The 23,023-nt window shown below is 39.4% G+C and overlaps 1 protein-coding gene across 3 annotated transcripts in view; it reads left to right on the top strand.

The window, feature by feature from the left end:
• Positions 1–3,813: 3,813 nt before the first annotated feature.
• The window catches only part of LOC139979975 (peroxiredoxin-like), a 44,811-nt gene continuing 25,601 nt past the window's right edge, over positions 3,814–23,023 (top strand). Inside the window, exon 1 of one of the 3 annotated variants that reach the window (XM_071991270.1) lies at positions 3,814–3,972. The gene's annotated coding sequence lies outside the window, so the exon portion shown is untranslated. Of the gene's footprint in view, positions 4,013–23,023 lie in introns of all 3 variants that reach the window. The other 2 variants (XM_071991289.1, XM_071991279.1) reach the window with 2 other exon arrangements.

Genomic DNA, 23,023 nt, shown 5'->3' on the forward strand with positions numbered 1-23,023 from the left:
GGTGCAGAATGACTTCAATTGACAAACTTTTACCACCGTGATGTAGATCCATTAATCCTCTTCACACCATTAGTAAATCCTATTTGCTAACATATCTAAATGGTTTATTCGAGTCATATTGCTGTTAGGCACCTTCCTTGGCTTAAATAATTTGCCAGGGTATGTGACTTCGCAGTGGCGTAGGAAGGTACTTTTGAGTGTGGGGGGGGGGGCTGAAGACTGATGGCCGGCCTGGGGGAGGGGTCTGTATTTTTGTTGCATTTCCAGGTGGCCTCAGATGCAATTTGGTGCAATACAGCACACTTCAACACCCCTTCAATTTTGTAAATAATTTTGCATTTTCACCTGGCCTTAGATGCAATTTGGTGCTCCGAATGAGATTTTTATCATTTATTGAGAAATGAAAAAAAGGGGTTTTCTGACTTGCGAAGCGGGGGGGGGGGGGCGGAATGATACTTCCGCCCCTCCATATTTTTCACTGGGGGGGGGCTGGCGCCCCAGCCCCCGGTTCCTACGCCCTTGTGACTTCGCATGAAAAGAAGAATACATGCAGACAGAAAATTGTAGCGTATCTCACTCCTCTTAATAGGCTACAGAAGGTTCGAGAGTTCGGTCTTTATGGATCGAAATTATTTAAAGTTTTCGAAAAATAACTTCAATTTTGCCATGGTGAAATGTGTGTGTGTGTGGGGGGGTGGTGGGGGGGGGGGTAATGTGCTCAAACTAGTGGCAAAATCATGTACTTAGATCTCGCCCTTTGTGCTGTTTTTGTTTTTGTTGTTGCTTTTGGTTTATTTTTGGTTTTAATGCCAGGATACATTTCATCGTCAGTAAAGTTGTAGTTTGTAGTTATGAGCGACGGGATCGACAATAGCAAGTGGCTATACTGTTTACTTTTAACATGAAACTATGTGATTATAAAAACAAAGGACAGGAAGGACATTCATGTCGTAGTTTAACTGTGATATTACTACATCAACAGATTGGTATAGTCCATGAGTTTTGAAATAATATCTCCCACACTGAACAATCTTTATTACGCAAGACACCGTATTCATGCCGAACAATACGGGCTTCATGTACGTTCTTTTAATGTCGCCTAAGATAGAAACTGGGCATGAAACCAGTCAACTTGATCCGTTCTGCTTCACTTCAAATCAATAACCTATAGGCCTACGTGCTCGTTTACGTAAAAAGTGCGAGTTGTCCGAATTACGTAATAGATTTGCCGGATGAGTACTGTGTAATCCCTCATTGGCTCCTTAATTAAAATGATCCCGAAAAGCCCAGTTATTGACATTCATATTTATGGTATATGATAGGATATAGGATGGTTTGAGCATAGTATGTATTGGAGTGAAGACCTATTGTAGACCGTGACACAGCTGGTGAAAGTGATCAAGGTGGCGAGTAGGGGAGCGAGGTAGGGGTGGGGTGGGGGGGGGGGTAGGTTACTCTTTTAATCTGAATTTTGGTATCAATCAGTCAATCAATCAATCAATCAAGACACTATATAAAAGAGAAACCGATGACGTCATTATTATTGTAGCCTGAAATGAGCATATTCTATAGGTGAATATCTTGATAACAAAACATAGCTTAGAGATACATAACTTGCACTCAAATGTTTCTTTTTATTTTGAACTATAACATATTAAGACTTAAATTCAGTTTAAATAAATCCTTAAATTTTAAATGAAAACTATGTATGCAATATGTCAGACGAAGTTGTTCAAAAGTAACACGAAATTATCCACTATGTCAGTGGCGGAGCTAGGGGTATTGGTCAGGAGGGACGAGAATGGTCTGTATAGGGCGCTTTCGACACTATCTAAGCGGAGCGCCACCACTGGTTGGCGCAGAATTTTTTTGAGTAAAGATACTCCCTAGATCGCCGGAAATGACCGTTTCCGGGCCTGGCTAATTTGCAGATAAACGAAGAATAAATAGGTGTCATCGCCAAATTACATCAACAAAGTGTGACAAATGTCAATAAGTAGATGTGTGCGCAATAAAAAAGTCAATAATTGCGAATAAGTAAAAAGTGGTAAAGAGCTGAAAAGGGCGCCAGCAGTCCATTTGAGTCCGTCAGGGGGGGGGGGGCATCCGCCCCTGACTATATGGCAGGCGCGGCGGAACGGAAAAATTATTGGGGGGGCTAATGTGTGGAGACTATCTAAGCGGAGCGCCACCATCGGTTGGCGCGGAGCGTACAAGAAAATTTTGGGTTATTTCAAACCCCCAGATGGCCGGAAACGGCACTTTCCGTGTGTTTTATGCTGCGAATACCTAGCCCTAAAATATGGGTCTCAAGTCTGCAATTTCTCAGATTGCACGTAAAAGTCTGTAAAAACATTGTAATTTGTATATTCGATGGTGTTTTAAGAGAGTAGCTATTATACTCGTAGTGTACTCGCAAAGACGTTTTTGAGTGTAGTAAGGGCAGTGGCGGAGCTAGGGGTATTGGTCGGGGGGGGGGCAAGAATGGTCTGTAGGGGCGCTTTCGACACTATCTAAGCGGAGCGCCACCACAGGTTGGCGCGGAGCGTACAGAAAAATTTTGAGTAAAGATACTCCCTAGATTGCAGGAAATGACCCTTTCCGGGCCTTGCTAATTTGCAGATAAACGGAGAATAAATAGGTGTCGTCGCCATTTTGTCGGAAAATTACACCAACAGAATATGACAAATGTCAATAGGTATATGAGAGCGCAATAAAATAGTCAATAATAGCGAATAAGTAAAAAGTATATTGAAAAGCTGAAAAGGGCGCCAGCAGTCCATTTGAGTCTGTCGGGGGGGGGGGGGCATCCGCCCCCTGACTGTATATATGGACGCTCCGCACCTAAGTAAGGGGATGTTGGAGAACTGGCTGAAATGAGGCAAGTCATTGGCCTAAGACGAAGTTGTGTTACGCTTACTGGTACTCACACTCACTGCTTCCACTTTTCACGGGGCGTGAAGACGCGGTTGGGGTGACAATGTGGTCTATAGCCAGGGGACGGGCCGAGGGTCCCCCAGCAATTACTAAAATTATTACACCTATATAGTATACGTGTGCATCGGACAGATCGACAAGTATGCATTGAAAAATGGGCAGATGCACGTTTCGGAGCCTTGGTAAATATTGGGGGGGGGGGGGGCTTATCATGCATTTGCCCCCTCAACTTTTTCATTGGGGGGGGCTGAGCCCCCCCAAGCCCCCCGGTTCCGCCGCCACTGCTATATGGACGCTCCGCCACTGCACTATGTCCGTCTTGTAGCTCGATTATCAAACTTCACCACTTTAATATGGGAAACAAACCGTACAAAATTAAAACGTGCAACATTGTAATATACTTGCCGTGGATGGGGAGACAAGTAGTCATGAGATTGAACTTGATGTGGTAAACCTATTGAACACCATCATTGATCTTATGCGTTCCTACTTTGACGTTGTCATGCGGACTTTCTATGAAACTGATCCCCACCCGTACCCCCACCTCATCAGTCTAGCATCTCGGACGGGGGCATGTTTTAACCGATTATCGGAATGTTACATAATGTCCATTCTTCCTTCTTCCTCAATATTATTTACGAAGGGAACAAAGTTTTTTTTCTTCTCTTAATCAGTAGTATTTAAAAATATGTCGAACCTTAAGTATTACATTTTAAATTTAATTAAGATAAACATACTCTTATTTACGAATTAAGTCCTAAATATGACAAAAAGGAAGAAATAGGCGATACAGTTATGTAAAGCCATATCAAACATCCCCATTATTAATAGAATGTTCCATAGTGCACTAACTCGTTGTAATTTAACTGTCGAGACGTGCAGAAATACCGGTTTCCCAGTTATATGTAATACACACGTGCGATTACAACATTGTGTAGTGAAACTGCAAATCGTAAGGACAGCACTCCGTGGTAGCAGAAGACATCCAAGTCGTCATAACCAAAAATCCTTTCCTTTGGCAACTCAATTCTTCCGGTGAGTGATCGTGAAAGGTACATTCAAGTTACCACGATAGGTAAACCATTTTTTTAAACGTAAAAATGGTGTAAGGCTAGCTCTTTGTCTAACATAGTCAAGTAACAACGATGTATTGTAACATGACATTAGTTATACTAGTTACGTAGCCTTGTATAGTTGTAACGTAGGCCTAGACCTAACTTGTTCGGCTTGCCACGGACGTCCAAACGAGACTTACTAACCTAGAACTATTATTAATAATAATAGAGGTCACTGTCATAAACTGAAAAAGTTCCAAACACGAGCATATCTTTCCTGCCTAGCCTATGTCTAGCAGTAAGAACTTGGGCCGAACAAAACCTCCAGTACTGTTAGTACCATAACAAATACATGGGAGTATTAAATTAAAACTTAATTAGTATTACTGGGCTAATCCGATTAGGCCTACTACTACTAGTACTATAGAAAATAGTATATAGTACAAATAGGCTAGTACTAGTTGTTTCCAACTTGGTCGCACAGTAAAAAGAAGAGGTTAACCACTTTCAGGGCTTAAGTTATGCTACATTAGGCAGGGGAAATTTTGAGCTGGAATTTCATGCAAGTTTACCATTCTTACTTCAGACATGTGCCGCATAACTCGTATGTCTTGATCGCAATGCTCAAAACTTTGCAATTAAATGAATAACAGAAAAATAGCCACTCCAAAGTCATATGCTTCTAAGGGCTAGCTGCAGTGGAGTGATTGCTAAATTATCGTAACGTTAGGACTGTACTGTACCCTTAAAGAATTTGGCCTAGATATCATTTTGCTTGTTCTGATGGGGCAGAGGGTATCGAAGGAAGGTTGAATTTGAAGTAAAATAGTACCACTACCACAAGTTGTGTGGCATTTAAAACTGAAATATTTTAGGTATTTGATCGTTGGTTAGCATCTTTACTTTATATTAATTAGCTAATTCTTCCTCTAATTTTCCTTTCCTCTCTCCAGACTTGTAAATTTTATATATAAGCATTATCTGTTTCGTAAGGATGTGTATATTTTTTTGCCAGTTTGCTGAGATATATTTTGCATTTGACTGCCCCATGTGGGAATCTATCAAGCTAGTATAGTCCTTCTTTTCCCATGTCTTTCCCATATTTTCTGGAGAGTATGGGTAGAACTGTAAAACTGTGTTTGTAATCAGGAAGCTGAGGGATTCCTTGTCGTAATATCAAAAACATAGCACCTGCACTACATGTGTTTGAACTTTCACTACTATTGCTGTAAATAAGTAAAGAAAATATTGTGAGTTTTGTGGAAAAGTTTTCAACTTCCAACTTGAATATTTTGTTTTCATGAGTTTGACATCAGCCTACTTTTTTGCCTTCTGCAACTTTGCCAAGTTGTTGTTCTATAGCATCTTCAGTGGAAAGGGTGACAGTACTTTCCAATCAAGTTGTACCTTTTATATGATTTGTATTTTAAGATTTTGTGTGAACTTCCCACCCCCCCTCCCCCTTCCCCAGTGTATAATGATATATATAACTTTTAAGATTTTGTATCGTAGAGAATGATTATGTTCCGAAGGATTGCAGAAGTGCGTGTTTGCTTTAACTATGCTTTATAATGTTGTCATACACCATAAACTCACCTTTTTACCAATTTTATCAAACCAACTTGAGCTTTGCCTAAAGTACAGTAAGATCGCCCCTTAAGTTCTTTTATAACTGACCGCTAATTAGCAAGTATGCAAGTTTTTTTGATTAACTTCCATTGGATTCTAGGATTTTCATACCCTGTCCATGACTCTGTTTACAACTTGGCTTGCTCCCCTTTGCTCCCCTTCCAAATTTCATCTGCAACAGACAGAAATCTTTGTCGGGATTTTCATATTTGTAACGTTACCATAATACTTGCTTCATATTTCTGTAAAGAATTCCCTGTTTTAGTTGCAATCTGCCATGTTTGTACGCTTTCTTAGCACACTGTATCACAAATTGACAATATTTTGAAACTGAATTTTGCCCTGGTTCCTTTTTTAACCATAATAGTATGTCAATTCCAACAACTACAGTACCCACATGATAATATTGAGTTTCAAAGTGCAGTGCATTCCTTAACATCATCAGTTTACCGCTCCAGGAGGGAACTTCCTCCAAAGTTGTAAACAATGATATCAAACTCGTAAATAATCATGAAGTACTGAAGAGAACTTCCATTTAGAAAGTTTCAAGTCACAATTTTAATTGTAAACTGATGCCACAGTACAATTTCCATAAAGACTGGGAGGGTCAAGGTATACAATAGGGGGGATCATTTCGAGGCAGAGCATGGAAGTTTCAGGCAGTGTGCATGTATATTATTTTAGATCCTCCTGCAAGCAGGAACTCGCGAAGAACTGGCTTATCAAAGCCGCAAGCTGACCGAAGTCAGTATCTTAGATTCATATTTTAACGTCCATGATTATGAATTGTCAATTGTCAACAACTCTGTAACTGGACGACATACATTAATCTTGGAGTGACTCGAACTCGGGATCTTATGATTGAAAGGCACTGGCATGTAAACTTTGTTTCTTGTGGTGAATGCAGACTGTAGCTATGAAATGCAAATTTGCTGTAAAAGAATCTACCAGTTATAGATAAATGAAGTTCTCACTGGCATTTGCCTGAATTACAGCACACATCATTTTATTATATGCTTATGAGAGCAGACGAATAATATTTGCTGGTAATAAGTAGTATTATAATGCTTAGTCTAGGTAAGGAAATCTGGTCAAAAAAGAATTTCCACTCGTGTGCAGTTCTCCGCGTCATCTTACCGTCACCGGCGTAAATTTAAGGGTACTGTGTATGTCCGAAGGAATATTCCATTTCTGAGAGAATGCATGCTTTGCTTTATATATATATATATACTGTATCCTTCACATATATTTACTTTGCTTTGTGAGCGAAGATGTGGATAATTGGTGAGTCTTGGTTCTGAGAATGCAGAATATGTATACAGTACATGTTTGTCATATATTACATTCTACATTGAAATACAGTATATACTTATAAAAAATATAAAAAATAGCGTAATTAGTTAATATTCATTTCCCCCCAAATACTAGATTTTCAATTCAATTTGACCGTAAATAAAGAATGCCTTTACTTTCTCAATGCATCAGGACTGTTCCTACTCTTTGGTCTTTGGGTAAGGAGTGACATCTATGCTTTTATGATATACTCATACTTGACTAATGTTAATTAGTGTTAATTAATGTATTAGACTATTAGCTAATATTAATTTACCACAATACTAGTGTAGAAATAGACCTGCAAATTAACTTCAATAGAGTTAAGTCTTTCAATGATTCTTGTGCTAAGGTTTTATCAGTGTTGCCTTGAAGTTACTGCTAATTGTCACGTACTCAACTGGTATTCAACATTTTAACATTGTTTTAGTTTAAATATTGATCTTTATCAGCATATTAACTCTTATCTCTTATTATTGACAGTGTATTCTCAGACATAAAGTAAACACTTTAGAATGAAATGGCAAAAAAAATAAATAAAAAAAAAGGTTTATGGTATGCTGATCTAGATTCCAAGTTCATCTGGTCAGACTTTTATAGAATGTCAAGCTCTGGACATGTTATCTGACTGTGAACTAAGAGTAAAATAAATACTTCAACTTCAACGACTGTTGACCGAAATATTTTGAAACCAACTTTCGCTGTTGTGGGGGGGTAATCCAACTCTGCTCAATCTCACAAAACCTGGCTCAAAGTAAATGAACAATTGAACATTGACTGGGAAAAGATGTAAACCAAAATAAGCCCTATAAAAATGAAGATTTTGGACTAGTGTGTTCAGTCTTATGTAAGGGTACCTGTACACACATGTAGTCTGTACATACAGGGTACTATCAGCATATACATTGCACAAAGTAACTGTTTAAGACAGCGCAGACCTTATTGCTACAGTACTACAGTGTCCAATTGATTGTCATCAAATGTTCTAATTTTGCAATGGGTTATGAGCCTCTGCCTTAGTGCTTTAACCTCTTTTCTCTTTTGTCTCAATTTTGTTAATATGCTCTACAGTACATACACAATCACAACATTAGATACTTTGTAATAGAAGTAATCCCAACAAGATAGAGCCTGGACATAAAATCTAAAAAATACTCCTCGATTTCAGCGACTCTCTCAGCATTCCTGATAAGTCCTTTGCATTCCACTCAGCATTGTATCAGTTTCAAAGGCCTTAAGACCTGGATTCTTTGAGTGACCGGAGTGAAATATGTCCTTTGCATTTGTATCAGAACTTTCAAAGGCCTTAAGATCTGGATTCTTTGAGTGACCAGAGCGAAATATGTCCTTTGCATCTGTATCAGAACTTTCAAAGGCCTTAAGATGTGGATTCTTTGAGTGACCCGAGTGAAATATGTCCTTTGCATTTGTATCTGAACTTTCAAAGGCCTTAAGATGTGGATTCTTTGAGTGACCAGAGTGAAATATGTGCATACCATGGCTAAAGTTGTTACAATGCTCTATGCTTCTCTGTTAGCATTTCTAACATTTTTTGTTTTTTTACCCAAGAATGCGTTTATTTACATGGTGGACTGGGAGTCTCCTTTGCATTCTTAGTTTTTGTTAGTGTTAGTTTTCCTCATTTCATTCCCCCCCCCCCATTTTTTATATTTGCTTGTTTTTCTTGTTCTTTGAAAAATACGTACTCTAAAAGTTTTTATTGTTAGAATTTCTTAGAAGTCTCTTCATCAATCAACTGTATGTTAAACTTTATGTGATTTAATACGGTCTATTTCAAAATTATTGTTGTTGATAATTATTGATGTTCTCACCACCATGTTAAATCGGTTTATTACATGATTGACATTATTAAATGAAATAAATTGAATTGCAAGTTTGAAATTTTGTTGTATGCCTAATGTAGCCTGTTTGAGTTGAGTTTGGTGAGGATAAATGTTATTTGAAATTATTATACTGTACCAAAAAAAAACACCCAGAAGAACAAAAAAGGCAAGGGTTAAGAGTTCAACAAATGAAAAACTATATATTCAGAATTTTTCAACTTTTTTGACAAAATATTTTTTAGCATTTATGAAACAATGGATCATACAAATTAATATTTAGGCCTTCGCTGAAGAGCAGAAGTCATCATAAATTAAGCCTTCAAGGAGAAATCCAGAGATATAGAGGACAAAATTTAAAGGTAAATATATATATCTTGAAAAGAGTACTATTACATATATCAAGAGTCTAAAGTCATCCATTCAAAGACACAATCCTTGATCATAACAACAAAATTAATTTGCAAGTAAATTCATAATTTAATTTTGCCTTGGGGGAATTGGACATTTTTACTTTCTCACATGTACTAAAAAAATATTGTGTATGCAAAAAGCAAATCTAGGTACCATTTCTTCCCCTTTTTTTTAATTCTTTTTACATTTTTTTCATTATTTTAAATGAATGTGAAAAATTGGCAATTATGATCTCCATCTAGGAAAGACTTGTTTTTATGATAGTCTTGAAATGATACCAATTTAGCAAAACAAATTCTGCTTTAACATGCTAGTAAGTACTATATTTTAAGTATGTATGTATTTCTTTTATGGGATTTGCCATTAAAAATGATCTACGGTCCATGCACAATTAATAATAACGACAAAAGTTCTCCAAAAGTTGCCTTTTAATACTCCATACAAATGACACGTAAATTGAAATCATGGAAAGAGCTTTTATTGCAACAACCGCCTTGCTCACTGTGGGCCACTCTGGTGAAAGCTGCCGTACGTTGCCATGGTTACACTTCTCTTCAAGTTTCAACCCAAGAGATTGCGATTGATTGTTTCAATTTGAAGATGTTTTCTAATTGTTTATTGTCCCCAAAGTATTAAAACTTAATGAGCTGAGCAGTCATCTCTCAGAATAGGATGAGGAGTCGTCTGCTACTGTCGAAGACTATAGTCATAACCTGTTGAATACATTTACAATACTGTATGCTGACTATTTCGTAACTTGATGCAGTGTGTAACTGTGTTCCAAACCCGATGTAGTTTAAACATGCAATAGTGTGCAGTATTCATGTGTGATGTATGTTAAAGCATATATGTAAAATACACTAAATGTCAAACTTGTAATAAATATAACACAGAATTATTTATTTTAATTTTTAATTTTTTAATTTTTTATTGTGGTGTGGCTAGGGCAGGTTTCCAGTGACCTCAGGGTTGTAACTGTATCTAGTTGAAAAGTTCTTTGCGCTTTTCAAGCTTCGATAATATTTATTTCGCAATTTTATTATCCGTCTCCAGCCCTATACCCATGCATTGTCCTATCTACCTGGACAATACTGACTTCCAGGACACCGCCCACTTGCACCTTCAAGTCAGTTCTTTGCTGTTCATATAGTTTCCGATATTTTTGCCAAGTTATCTGATTTGACTGTATGAGTACTGTTGTCCAGTTTGATTTAAGAGTTCTCATTTTCATACATGCTTACTGGTGAATTTTGTACTCGAGTAATTAATTTACAAGTATCGAATTATCTCCCAAGCATCTTTCTTCGAATCTACATGTAAGAGTTGCGGGATATGGGGTTCTTGTCAGCAGCTAGCTGTACAACAAGATTATTGGGAATCCCCCTAGTGGTCACGATGTGTGAGGACAACTGACCACTGTATAACAAATACAACAGGCTAAAAACAAGAATAAGACTGGCTGTTAGGTATAGAAAATAGTTATATTGCTCGGTCACACATGTGTGCAACATAAAGAATCTTGGGAAAGTACTCTTTACTGTTACACAATTATTAACAATGAAAACTAGAGATATTGATATAAACAACTAGGGGTGTCAAGTGGCCACAAGACTAATACATGTATGTGCACATTAATAAAAAAAGAGATAGAGCTTATCTGGCGGGCGGGTCTGTATAGTCCAGCAACACGGCACGGCAATGTAGTAGAATAACTGGTAGGCACGGTGATGCAAGGTTTAATAAATGAATGTCCGATAGCAGGAAATTACGAAATAGAAGGTGAGAGGTAAGAGTTCCGTGAATATACTCCAGTGGATATAGATACGAGGGAGAGTTCCAGGAATACTCCAATAAAATATATATATTCAAAGAAATGTTCTTCCCAAGGAGAGTAGGTAAAGTCCAGGTACAAGAGACAGTAGGTAGAAGACTAGGTGACGTCCACGTAAAAGAGTAGGTGAAGTCCCGGTAAAAGATAGGTTAAAGAGTAGGTGAAGTCCCGGTAAAAGATAGGTTAAAGAGTAGGTGAAGTCCCGGTAAAAGATAGGTTAAAGAGTAGGTGAAGTCCCAGTAAAAGATATGTAAATACAAAATGGCAACTAGCAGCTACAGTAGAACACAGCTCTCAGTTCCATTGAATCCAATAAAAACGATGAAATAATGTTTACAAGCGTACAGCAAATCAATTATAGACAATTAATTCCTCGGACAGCAAAAGTTATATGAATGTAGATAAATATGTATTCTTTACGCACAAGAAAGACAACTTCTCTAACTATTTTTATATATATGTATACTGTAATGTACAGACTATGATATCAAGGGTGGCTAATATATACACATGCCCTGTTGACTGGCTGAGAACTCAACTGCCTCTCTCTCCTAAAACACCTTGGAGGAAGCACCTAAACCACAGGGTAACAACATGTGACCCTCTTAACACCTCTGATTGGCTATACACACCCTAGATACCAAGAGTAACACTCAGAACCAATCAGAGCTAATTACACAGGCTAATCTACATACAAATGTCTATCCTATAACTGAACAACTAAGACAAAACATCCCTTATCTAAGAAAAGAAAGTAAGAAGAGAAGATGTTTACTGCAACCAGCAACTTTGGCAGAACAAAGAAAGTACTGTTGCCACTGGCTCACTACTAAATATACAGGGGAATATGAGCACAGGTTGTGGAAGAGTATAGGCATACCTATTACATAACCACTAGGAAGGGGAGAACAAGAAACAGAAATAGAGCTATTTACATCCCCGCCCGCTTTATATTGGCTTACACTGCCAAATGAAAACTTCTTGCAGCAAAAACCACAAAAAAATTTTTAAAAAAAAATAGAAATGACGGAAACATACAGCATATACTTGTGAAGTATATATCCAACCTGGTTAGGCTAGAAGGCTGTAACTAACACAGTTTCCTAACTTCCTAGGACAACAGTCAAACAACTTCTAGCTTGTACATGTGAAAAAAATACAGTATCTCCTAAAACAATCGGATCCTCTGGCAAGGATCATACCACAAAGACCGGTAAGTCTTGGTACAAAAATACAAATGAATACACAATAACACAACTTATTTGAAGAAATTAGATGCTCTAGCCTTACTCAAGCCATCTTCTAACCATTGCATAGAAATAACAATGGGTGAAAAATCATTACTTATGATATTATTGACACATGACTCCTCGGGAGGTAAACCTTTGGTCCTACGTGACCGTCTGAGATACAAGGTGGGATCTACTTTAACTGATTCTAGGGCGGGTGTATCTGGAAATGTGGTGAGCACAGGGGGGTGTGTTGGTTCCTGCCCATCGGAAGCGTCTGTGTCTTCATCAGCACTATGGTGGTCTACGCTGTCCTCATCATCACAGCTGCTGGTACGGTTGGGTATCTGTCGTGGGATTGGTATCCGAAGTAGTGGGGTCACCGGACTACTATTGGTACCTGTAGGGGCATCGTCCTGGGGAGGTGTGTTTGTCTCTTCCATAGTTACTGGAATACGGCAAAGTTTTAAAGCATTGCGGTGGAGAACCTTTTCCATGCCGTCACCACATTCTGGTTTCACCCGGTAGATCGGTAGATGTATGTTGGGTTGACCTGTGACAATGTGTGGCTCTGGGTTCCAAAAATCCACTGTTTTATGCCTGCCGTCAAAATGAAGACGTTTTACTAGGACACGCTCACCTCTGGATAAGGGTTGATCTTTCGTCTTTCGATCGTAAAGTTTCTTTTGCACAGCAGATGCCTTCTCCATTTCTTTCTCTGCAAGTGTATGGGCATGGTGGAGTCGTTCCCAGTGAAAAGTAACCCAGTCAGATGACATCGGTCTCTGGTTGTCTTCAGGTGTCGCCATTTCTAGATCAATGGGTAGCCTTCCATGTCGACCAAACATTAAGTAGAAGGGAGTTTGCTTTGTTGAGGAATGCTGGGTATTATTATAAAGGTACGTAAGTTCTGCTAGATGTGCAGGCCACTGCTTCTTCTTTTCGTCGGACAATGTACGCACCATGTTTATAAGGGTACGGTTGAACCGTTCACATAAGCCATTTCCAGCTGGGTGGTAGGGTGTAGTTCTGCTTTTGTGAATGTTATACATTTGGCAAAGTTCCTTAATTAACCGGGATTCAAAGTTGGCACCTTGGTCTGACAGGATTCGTGCTGGGCAACCATATTTCGTGACGAAATGCTGCCAAAGGGCTCTTGCCGTTGTTACTGCAGTTTGATTTCTGGTGGCGACTGCGACTGCTAATTTGGTGAAGTAGTCAGTGATGACTAGGACATTCTCAAAACCATCTGTAGAACGATCAAGCTTTAGAAAGTCAATAGCTACAAGTTCCAGGGGGGCTGACACCTTAATATTAGCTAGTGGGGCTCTTGTTGTCGTCGTCGGTGGTTTAGCTAGATTGCAACGTTTGCATTCTGCACAATACTTCTGGACATCACTCCTCATGTTGGGCCAGTAAAAGCGCTCTTGAATAAGTGCCAGTGTTCTGGTGGCTCCAAAATGTCCTGCTTGGTCGTGTAAACCCTGGAGAACTCTGATTTTCAAACTGGACGGCACCACAAACTGCTTTACTGGGTCTTGGTGACCACTTCTCAGGATCTCTCTATAGAGACACCCATCAAGTATCTTTAGGCTGGTCCACTGTTTGAGTAACAATGACACCTCTGTCGAGTCACCATTGTATGTTGGACGCATCCCAGAACGGACATATCTCTTCACTTCGGCTATTGCTGGATCTAGGTCTTGTCTGTTCCTAAAGTCGTCATTAATGCTTGGTGGAGGTTCCTGATTGGTTGTTTCCTGCTCTGCCAAAGGAAGAAAGCAATCTGTATGCTGCTGAAGGTTGTAGATAATCTCATCGTCTGGTGTACTACAAGGGGCTTCTTGAGTCTGAGTCATACGGGGCAGTGCATCAGCATTGGTATTTTCTCTGCCTGGTTTGTACGCAATCTTATAGTGGAAATTCGCAAGTCTTGCTACCCATCTCTGTTCAATGGCTCCGAGGTCTGCTGTAGCTAGGAACTGTAGGGGTTTATGGTCTGTATAAATAACAAATTCAGCGCCGAGTAAATATGACTTGAACTTTTGAGTTACTGCCCAGGAGATTGCTAGTAGTTCTAACTTGAACGCACTGTAGTTCTGGTCATTTCGTTCTGTTTTTCGGAGACTTCGACTAGCGTAAGCTATGACTCGTTCTTTGTTTTCTTGAACTTGTGTCAATACTGCCCCCAATCCTGTACCACTAGCGTCAGTGTACAGTCTAAAAGGCAGTGAATAGTCTGCATAGGCTAGAATCGGAGGTGAGGATAGTTCCTGTCTTAGGTGGTCAAAAGCATCCTGACATCTGGGGGACCATTCAAAGGCTTTCTTTAGGGGTAGCCCATTCTTTGGTTTAGATGTGAGCTCGTACAATGGGCCTGCAATCTTTGAAAAATCTTTAATGAATCGCCTGTAGAACCCTGCCATACCCAGAAAGCATCTCACATCTGATACAGAGGTGGGGGTGGGCCAGTCTTTGATGACTGCACACTTTTCTGGTTCAGTAGATATGCCCTCTGCCGACACCACATGACCAAGGTAGTGTACTTCTTTCTGCAACAGGTGGCACTTACTTGGTTTAGCCTTCAACCCATGCTTACTTAGTCTGTCCAGGACATTCCCTAATCTTTGAAGATGTGATGGAAAATCTTGAGAGAAGACGATGATGCCATCTAAATACAAAAGTACAGACTCGTAATTCATGTCTCCCAGACAGGCCTCCATTAATCGTTGAAAAGTCGCTGGAGCGTTGCATAAACCGAAGGGCATTCTTTGAAATTCGAACAGTCCCATAGGTGTTGTGAAGGCTGTTTTCTGCTGATCTTCGGGATTCATGGCAACCTGCCAGTAGCCACTCACCAAGTCTAGGGTGGAAAATAATCTGGCATGACCCAACGCATTTAAGGACTCATCAATTCGGGGGAGAGGGTAGGCATCCTTCCTAGTAAGAGCATTTAGTCTGCGATAATCCACACAAATCCTTATCTTTCCATCTTTCTTCCTTACTAACACAGTGGGAGCTGCCCATGGACTGTAGCTTTCTTGGATGACCCCCTTTTCTAGCATCTGTTTGATTTGATCTTTTACCTCCTGGTAAAGTTTGGGCGGAATCATTCTATATTTTTCCCTCACTGGTGGGCTGTCACCTGTTGGAATTTGATGTGTGATAGTAGCTGTACACCCGTAGTCACCATCATCTTTAGCAAAAACTTCTTTGTGGTCATTAAGAAATTTAGCAAGCATAGCCACCTCATCAGAACAAAGAGTTTCAGTGTTGACATTAACAGGTACTGGTAAATCTCCAGGTATTTGAGAGTGAGCGCTTTCATTGACCACTGTAGCATGCTGCTCAGAGATAACAACTTCTACTGTTTGTTGATCAACGTGCACTAAGTTTACTTCTGGAGTCTGATGATGTAATACCTCCACCTCATGTAATTGTGCCAAAACTGAACCTTTCCTGAGCAGGATGTCACTGGTGCTGATGTTGAGAAGTCTAATGTGCACTTTATTATTAGTAACCGTAGACAATGATTTGGCCACTAAAATATCCTTTGGTAAGTTGTTTTGGTCATCAGGTAGTGGTTCTATTATTCCCTGACCACAAGTTCTCCCTTTCCCTAAATCGCAGTAGCTCTCTATGATCATCTCTTGTCTGGCAGGTAGTAAAACAGATTGGCCCCTGGGAATTGAAACTCTACCTATAATGCCTGATAGATTCTCACTCTCTGTTCCCCCTTCTTCAGCCATCTGTATAAAGTGTAGTACTTCTGCTGTTTGAGCACACCGATCTCTGGATGGATTCGACTTCATGTTCGGACTATTAAATAGCATCTCTTTGCAAAGCCTTATTGCGTTCATTCCTAATAGGCAGGGAATGCCACTGGCAGCATTCTCAGGAACAAGGAGGGCTATAATATTAATTTCAACTTCAGAAATGACTAGCTTCACTTCCACACATCCTGAAAATGGAACAGGTAAATGGTTTGCACCTTTAAGCCTGAGCCAATGCAGAGGGCCTGATGAACGATGTCTGTCAGCCAAGTGTTCTCTGAAGTATTTTTCTGATATGGTCGTCACTTGTGAGCCGGTGTCAATGATACATGGCATAGGGTGGCCCTCTATTAGAATCTTGGTGATCATGTGACCTCCAACGACCTTGTCTCTGATGTCCCTAGTCGGTATAGATGAGCCTAACGAGGCAGAGCATTCCATAGTTTGGCTCACAACTATGGATTGGTCTCGTTTGGGTGAACCGATGTTGTCTGGGGTTGGAAAGGGGTAGCATCTGCAGACAGGTGTGGTGGGGGCCCTCGTCTCCTCCTACAATTCCTGGCAACATGGCCCGAGATGTTGCAGTTTCTACAGATCGGTCGACCATCTTCTGTAAACTGGTCTGAAGCCCTTCTACCACCGGTTGGTCGGTTTCTCGGCGTTGCCATGGCAACCATAGACTGCAAGTGCAGCATTTGTTGTTGCATATTGGAGAATGCTGCCTCCATCGTTTTCTGCCATTCTTGGAAGGCTGGGTTTTTGGGCGTTGTACTTTGGACCGGTGCAGTCGGGATCCCTACTTGATGAAGTTCAGCTGTGATGACTTCCGCACTGTCCATCCTCATGGCTTTTTCTAGCTCAAGGGCCTCATCTTTGATATCTTTGAAACTGCTGTCGCTATCCTTCCTGATTTCTCTTCGTAGCTCCATCTTGATGGAGTTGCTGGAAATTCCCTCGATGAATCGATCTCTAAGGGTTTTGTCTTTTTCAGGTAGGGATGATGGGTGCTTTAGGATTTGCTGCAAAAGTTCTTCCAGGCATAGGGAGTATTGCCTGATGGTCTCATGCCTATGCTGATTTCTGGCGTAGAAGCGACTCATCAGTGTCGTCAGGGGCGTATTGTCCCCATAAATTTTATCTAGATGACCAAGCACTGCATCAATGGTTGAACGTTGGTCTTCCTCTAGAACGAGCACCTCCCTCCGTGCTACACCACCCAGATACCGAAGGGCCAACTCTACTTGTTGGTCCTGGGGGGTCCTCCATGCTTTGAGTGCAGCTTTCAGGCTAGCTTTCCATTCCCCCCAACCAGGGTCGTTTTTACTAGTTGGGGTACCCACAAAGGTTGAAATGTGGTGATTAATGGGGATATAAATTGCAGGGAGAGGCTGGTTTCCCGAGCAGTCAGGTGTCACTGAATCAATATTATCATTCATGGTTATTCTCAATGGTAAACAGTTTGTAAGCAAAAATATATAGAAGTACTGAAGAAACCATATGCAAAATAATGAAATGTGAATAAAATAAGTCTCCTATCAACCAGTCTTATTCAAGTACAACAACATTTGAAATAAATACTATATAACGACAATTGCCATTTGGGGAGCAATAATTGAAAACCCCACTCGTACTACCAATGTAAGAGTTGCGGGATATGGGGTTCTTGTCAGCAGCTAGCTGTACAACAAGATTATTGGGAATCCCCCTAGTGGTCACGATGTGTGAGGACAACTGACCACTGTATAACAAATACAACAGGCTAAAAACAAGAATAAGACTGGCTGTTAGGTATAGAAAATAGTTATATTGCTCGGTCACACATGTGTGCAACATAAAGAATCTTGGGAAAGTACTCTTTACTGTTACACAATTATTAACAATGAAAACTAGAGATATTGATATAAACAACTAGGGGTGTCAAGTGGCCACAAGACTAATACATGTATGTGCACATTAATAAAAAAGAGATAGAGCTTATCTGGCGGGCGGGTCTGTATAGTCCAGCAACACGGCACGGCAATGTAGTAGAATAACTGGTAGGCACGGTGATGCAAGGTTTAATAAATGAATGTCCGATAGCAGGAAATTACGAAATAGAAGGTGAGAGGTAAGAGTTCCGTGAATATACTCCAGTGGATATAGATACGAGGGAGAGTTCCAGGAATACTCCAATAAAATATATATATTCAAAGAAATGTTCTTCCCAAGGAGAGTAGGTAAAGTCCAGGTACAAGAGACAGTAGGTAGAAGACTAGGTGACGTCCACGTAAAAGAGTAGGTGAAGTCCCGGTAAAAGATAGGTTAAAGAGTAGGTGAAGTCCCGGTAAAAGATAGGTTAAAGAGTAGGTGAAGTCCCGGTAAAAGATAGGTTAAAGAGTAGGTGAAGTCCCAGTAAAAGATATGTAAATACAAAATGGCAACTAGCAGCTACAGTAGAACACAGCTCTCAGTTCCATTGAATCCAATAAAAACGATGAAATAATGTTTACAAGCGTACAGCAAATCAATTATAGACAATTAATTCCTCGGACAGCAAAAGTTATATGAATGTAGATAAATATGTATTCTTTACGCACAAGAAAGACAACTTCTCTAACTATTTTTATATAAATGTATACTGTAATGTACAGACTATGATATCAAGGGTGGCTAATATATACACATGCCCTGTTGACTGGCTGAGAACTCAACTGCCTCTCTCTCCTAAAACACCTTGGAGGAAGCACCTAAACCACAGGGTAACAACATGTGACCCTCTTAACACCTCTGATTGGCTATACACACCCTAGATACCAAGAGTAACACTCAGAACCAATCAGAGCTAATTACACAGGCTAATCTACATACAAATGTCTATCCTATAACTGAACAACTAAGACAAAACATCCCTTATCTAAGAAAAGAAAGTAAGAAGAGAAGATGTTTACTGCAACCAGCAACTTTGGCAGAACAAAGAAAGTACTGTTGCCACTGGCTCACTACTAAATATACAGGGGAATATGAGCACAGGTTGTGGAAGAGTATAGGCATACCTATTACATAACCACTAGGAAGGGGAGAACAAGAAACAGAAATAGAGCTATTTACATCCAATTCAAGGAAAATGAAATTAAAATGATGGTTTGTTGGTAGACAGTGCATTTCACAGCAGCTTTTAACTAACTAGTACTATACTATTTAATACCTATATGCCCGTAATACTGTATGTGAGGCAAACATTGTTATTGGATTTGAAGTGATTGCTTAGGATAGTCATTGCCCATAGACTATTTTTTTACCTCTTGACTAATATAGATAAATCTATAATAATATAGTAGTCTATCTATGCATTAATCATTACTGTCTTCAGTGATCAAGCTATATTGATAAAGAAGTTATGCAAGCTTAAATGTCTACAGACACCATCGGTTTACAATTTATGTGTCTTGTTCTCAGTGCTCAATGATGTGAGCTTTTGGTGCCATGTACACCACTCCCCCCCCCCCCACATGTGGCGTCTGTCACCTACAGTGACCTCCATTTCATGCACTAACTGCCAAGTTAATTGCCACATTTCATGGTATCTACTTAAGTATAAAAATGTAGTAACATAACTGCACTATTAGCTACAGTACAGGGAACCTTTGGAATTAAAGATGGGGGAAAAAAAGGGATTACAAGTGTTTCACAATAATTTATGGAAATTTAAACCAGTGTTGTGTGTTACAGCATGGAGGTCTGTTTTTAGCCAGTTGTTTGAAGATGTTAAGGTACTGTGAAGGAATTTACTGTTATTGATGATGGGGGAAGGAAAAGAAAAGTCACCCAAGATGGAGCCCTTGCACAAAAGCCCAAACAAGTTGAACTACCTCTCCACCGCATCCCTCCACCCCACCAGCTACCAGGATCTCCACCCCAGCCCCCTAACATTGAGACTGTAACAGTGTGATATAGTGACGTTGTAGTGTCGAGCAAAAGTATCACAAGAGCCATGTACTGAAGACTTTCAACGTTAGATCTCGTCTGGCTGTTTCTTCTGTTCCGACTGTACTCTCTTGCCATTGTCCTGAGCTTTGTATATTGTTTTACTGCATGTTTTAAAATGTCTTATGTTTTCATATTCTTACGATTGTTTGATACTGTACGTTTTAGGTTTTTATATTTTAATGTTTGTATCTCATATCCTGTTTTATACGAGCATGCAATTACCCTTGTGGTTTAATAAAGTTGATCTAATCTATTGAAAGGGTCTACAATCGTCGACAAAAATAGATGGGACACCCCACTCCCTGTATCAATGTTGCAGTTTCTGAGCGCTTTTGGCTACAACATTGAACGGGGGGAAGGGGGTGCGCTTAAACCAATATCGCTCGTTGCTGCTCATACTGTCCCATCATTTTTGTCGGGGATTGTAGATCCTACTATTACAGTACTACATGATCTTGGTTGAAGCGTATGATGAGCAACTGACCTAAACATGTGTTACAAGTACCGAGTACATCTGGACAAAGAACACTGGCATATTGTTTTGAGACAGTTTGCTGGTGGTATAATATACAATCTGAACTTTCACTGGAGGCTCTTCAAATGGCAAAGTTGTTATGAGTTCATTAGGACCTAACCCTACGAGATAAGTATACTGTTGTGTAAAATGAACTGTAGTGAATAGGGTAGGTACAGTACGAAGACTAATGTGCATACATGTACAAGTATACAGTACAGTTGATATCCGCTGGTATTCACTTGGACAACCCTGCGAATAGTTTATCCAGTGTAGCATCACAAAGTGCTATGTAAAATAGACAAGTTGCTATACAAGGCCAAAGATGTATAGCGGGGTTTTTTTTGACATAGGAAGCATACATAGTATATTTTATCAGACAAAATTCAGATCCTTCAAAATTTGAACACTAAATTATGATATTTCTCTGTTCAGCATGGCAAGATTGGGTTGGTTTTCAGAGAAAGTAATGTAATCGTCTAGACCTGAGGACAACCATTAAAATAAGCCTTGAATCATCATAATTGAAACACTACAGAAGTATAAACTGAGGTGGTGGAGCTCTTAGATCTATCGTAATACGGGCTTTGATTAATCATTTTCGATTTGTTTTAGCATTAAAAATATTTCTTGTTTGGCACAACAGGGATGTCATTCACTCCTCTCTTTACAGGTTTCCCTTCATAGTAAGTATCTCTTCCAGCCCATCAAAATTGGTGACCCGTTGAGCACTAATATACAATTTCCACTGACCCACTCCTGGGTAACAGTTAACCCCCCCCCCACCTCTCCCTTCCGAATCTGTCACTCTGCAGACCTATATGACTATGGAAAAATTCACATCAGCAAAATATAGCAAAAATGTCTTTATCCAGAAACTTTCCATTTTAGTAAATATAATCTCATGCAATTATTCAAATCAGAAATTCATTTATTTTATTTTATTCACTCTCTCTTCTATATTTGAAATGATTTTAGATATATTTGAATTGTATGAAATATTAATGAGTTGGAAATTTAATCAGTGCAAAAGGCATTTTATATTTCTGATCCACTTGCAATTAATTTCCATATTGTAAGGAGCAGAAGATTATCGTCGCTAAAGCAAACCGACACTTCAGATAGGTGAATACTATTTATGCTGAACATTTAAAGCAGGCCTGTTAAATTGCTTCAAGCGGTATGCAGTAACTGTACTTTTTTATACTAGTAGCATAGCAAAAATCACCCCAAAAGAATAGCTCACCACGAATAGTGTGAAAGGTAACTTATGTTTTACGAAATTTATATCCTTTGGCAACACCTGGTGTTGAATTAAAGCGATCGATATTTTGCTCTGGGCTCTGCTTTTCTGTTTGATCTAGTGAACAATTAATGGAAAAAGGTGTGTCATTGTCAATAACATTAATTTTCTTTGTTTTTTTTAAGGGAAAAGTAAAGAAAAAGGAGGTGGCATAAATAACAGAATTTTTGTGATTTACATATAGAATTTGCTGAGTAATTTGTTCAACAGTCAGTGATATAGTTACAGTATATATACATGCTTTGTATGATGTTATTTGGAATTTGATCCTTATCATTTGATCTGCAATATAAATCAGAGAGAGAGAGAGAGATTCTATAGAGCATTGTCTATACATTACTGTACTGTACAGTATAGTACTGTACAGTACGGAACTCTACTGTACTGCACTGTATAGTACTGTACAGTAGAGAACTCTACTGTACTGCACTGTACAGAACGGTACTGCACTGTATAGTAAAATAAAGAACGAAACTCTACTGTACTGTACAGAACGGTACAGTACAGTACTGTACTGTATAGTACTATACAGTATGGAACTCTACTGTACTGCACTGTACAGAACGGTACTGTACTGTACTGCACTGTATAGTATTGTACTGTACTGTACAGAACGGTACTGTACTGAACTGTATAGTACTGTACAGTACAGAACTCTACCGTACTGCACTGTACAGAACGGTACTGTACTGCACTGTATAGTACTGTACAGAACGGTACTGTACTGCACTGTATAGTACTGTACAGAACGGTACTGTACTGCACTGTATAGTACTATGCAGTACAGAACTCTACTGTACTGCACTGTACAGAACGGTACAGTACTGGAACAAATGCAGACATTCATATGGCCTTACTGGATGTGAATAAGTTCAGAAGACAGCCACAACCAGTTTTGGACAAATTTCCAGTTGTAAATACTACTCTTTACTGTACTCTCATGTTATGATGCTTCAAAACAATTCATACTGACAGTATGAACAGGTTCTTATTAACCTTTGTTTGATAGAGACATACTGTAAGTTTGGTTCCCTAACGATGAAACCTTAAAGGTTGTTAAAGGTGCTTCATGAGTTGATGCAGTTATATTTTTCTCTTTTTTTTTATGCTGTTCCCTATTGTTCTTTTATTGTAACTCCCATAAAATATATGTAATTAGGGGGGTGACTACTTAAAACAGTTGATCAGGAGTCCCAAGA

Source organism: Apostichopus japonicus, chromosome 2 (assembly GCF_037975245.1).
Source record: "Apostichopus japonicus isolate 1M-3 chromosome 2, ASM3797524v1, whole genome shotgun sequence".
NCBI classification, from domain to species: Eukaryota; Metazoa; Echinodermata; class Holothuroidea; order Aspidochirotida; family Stichopodidae; genus Apostichopus; species Apostichopus japonicus.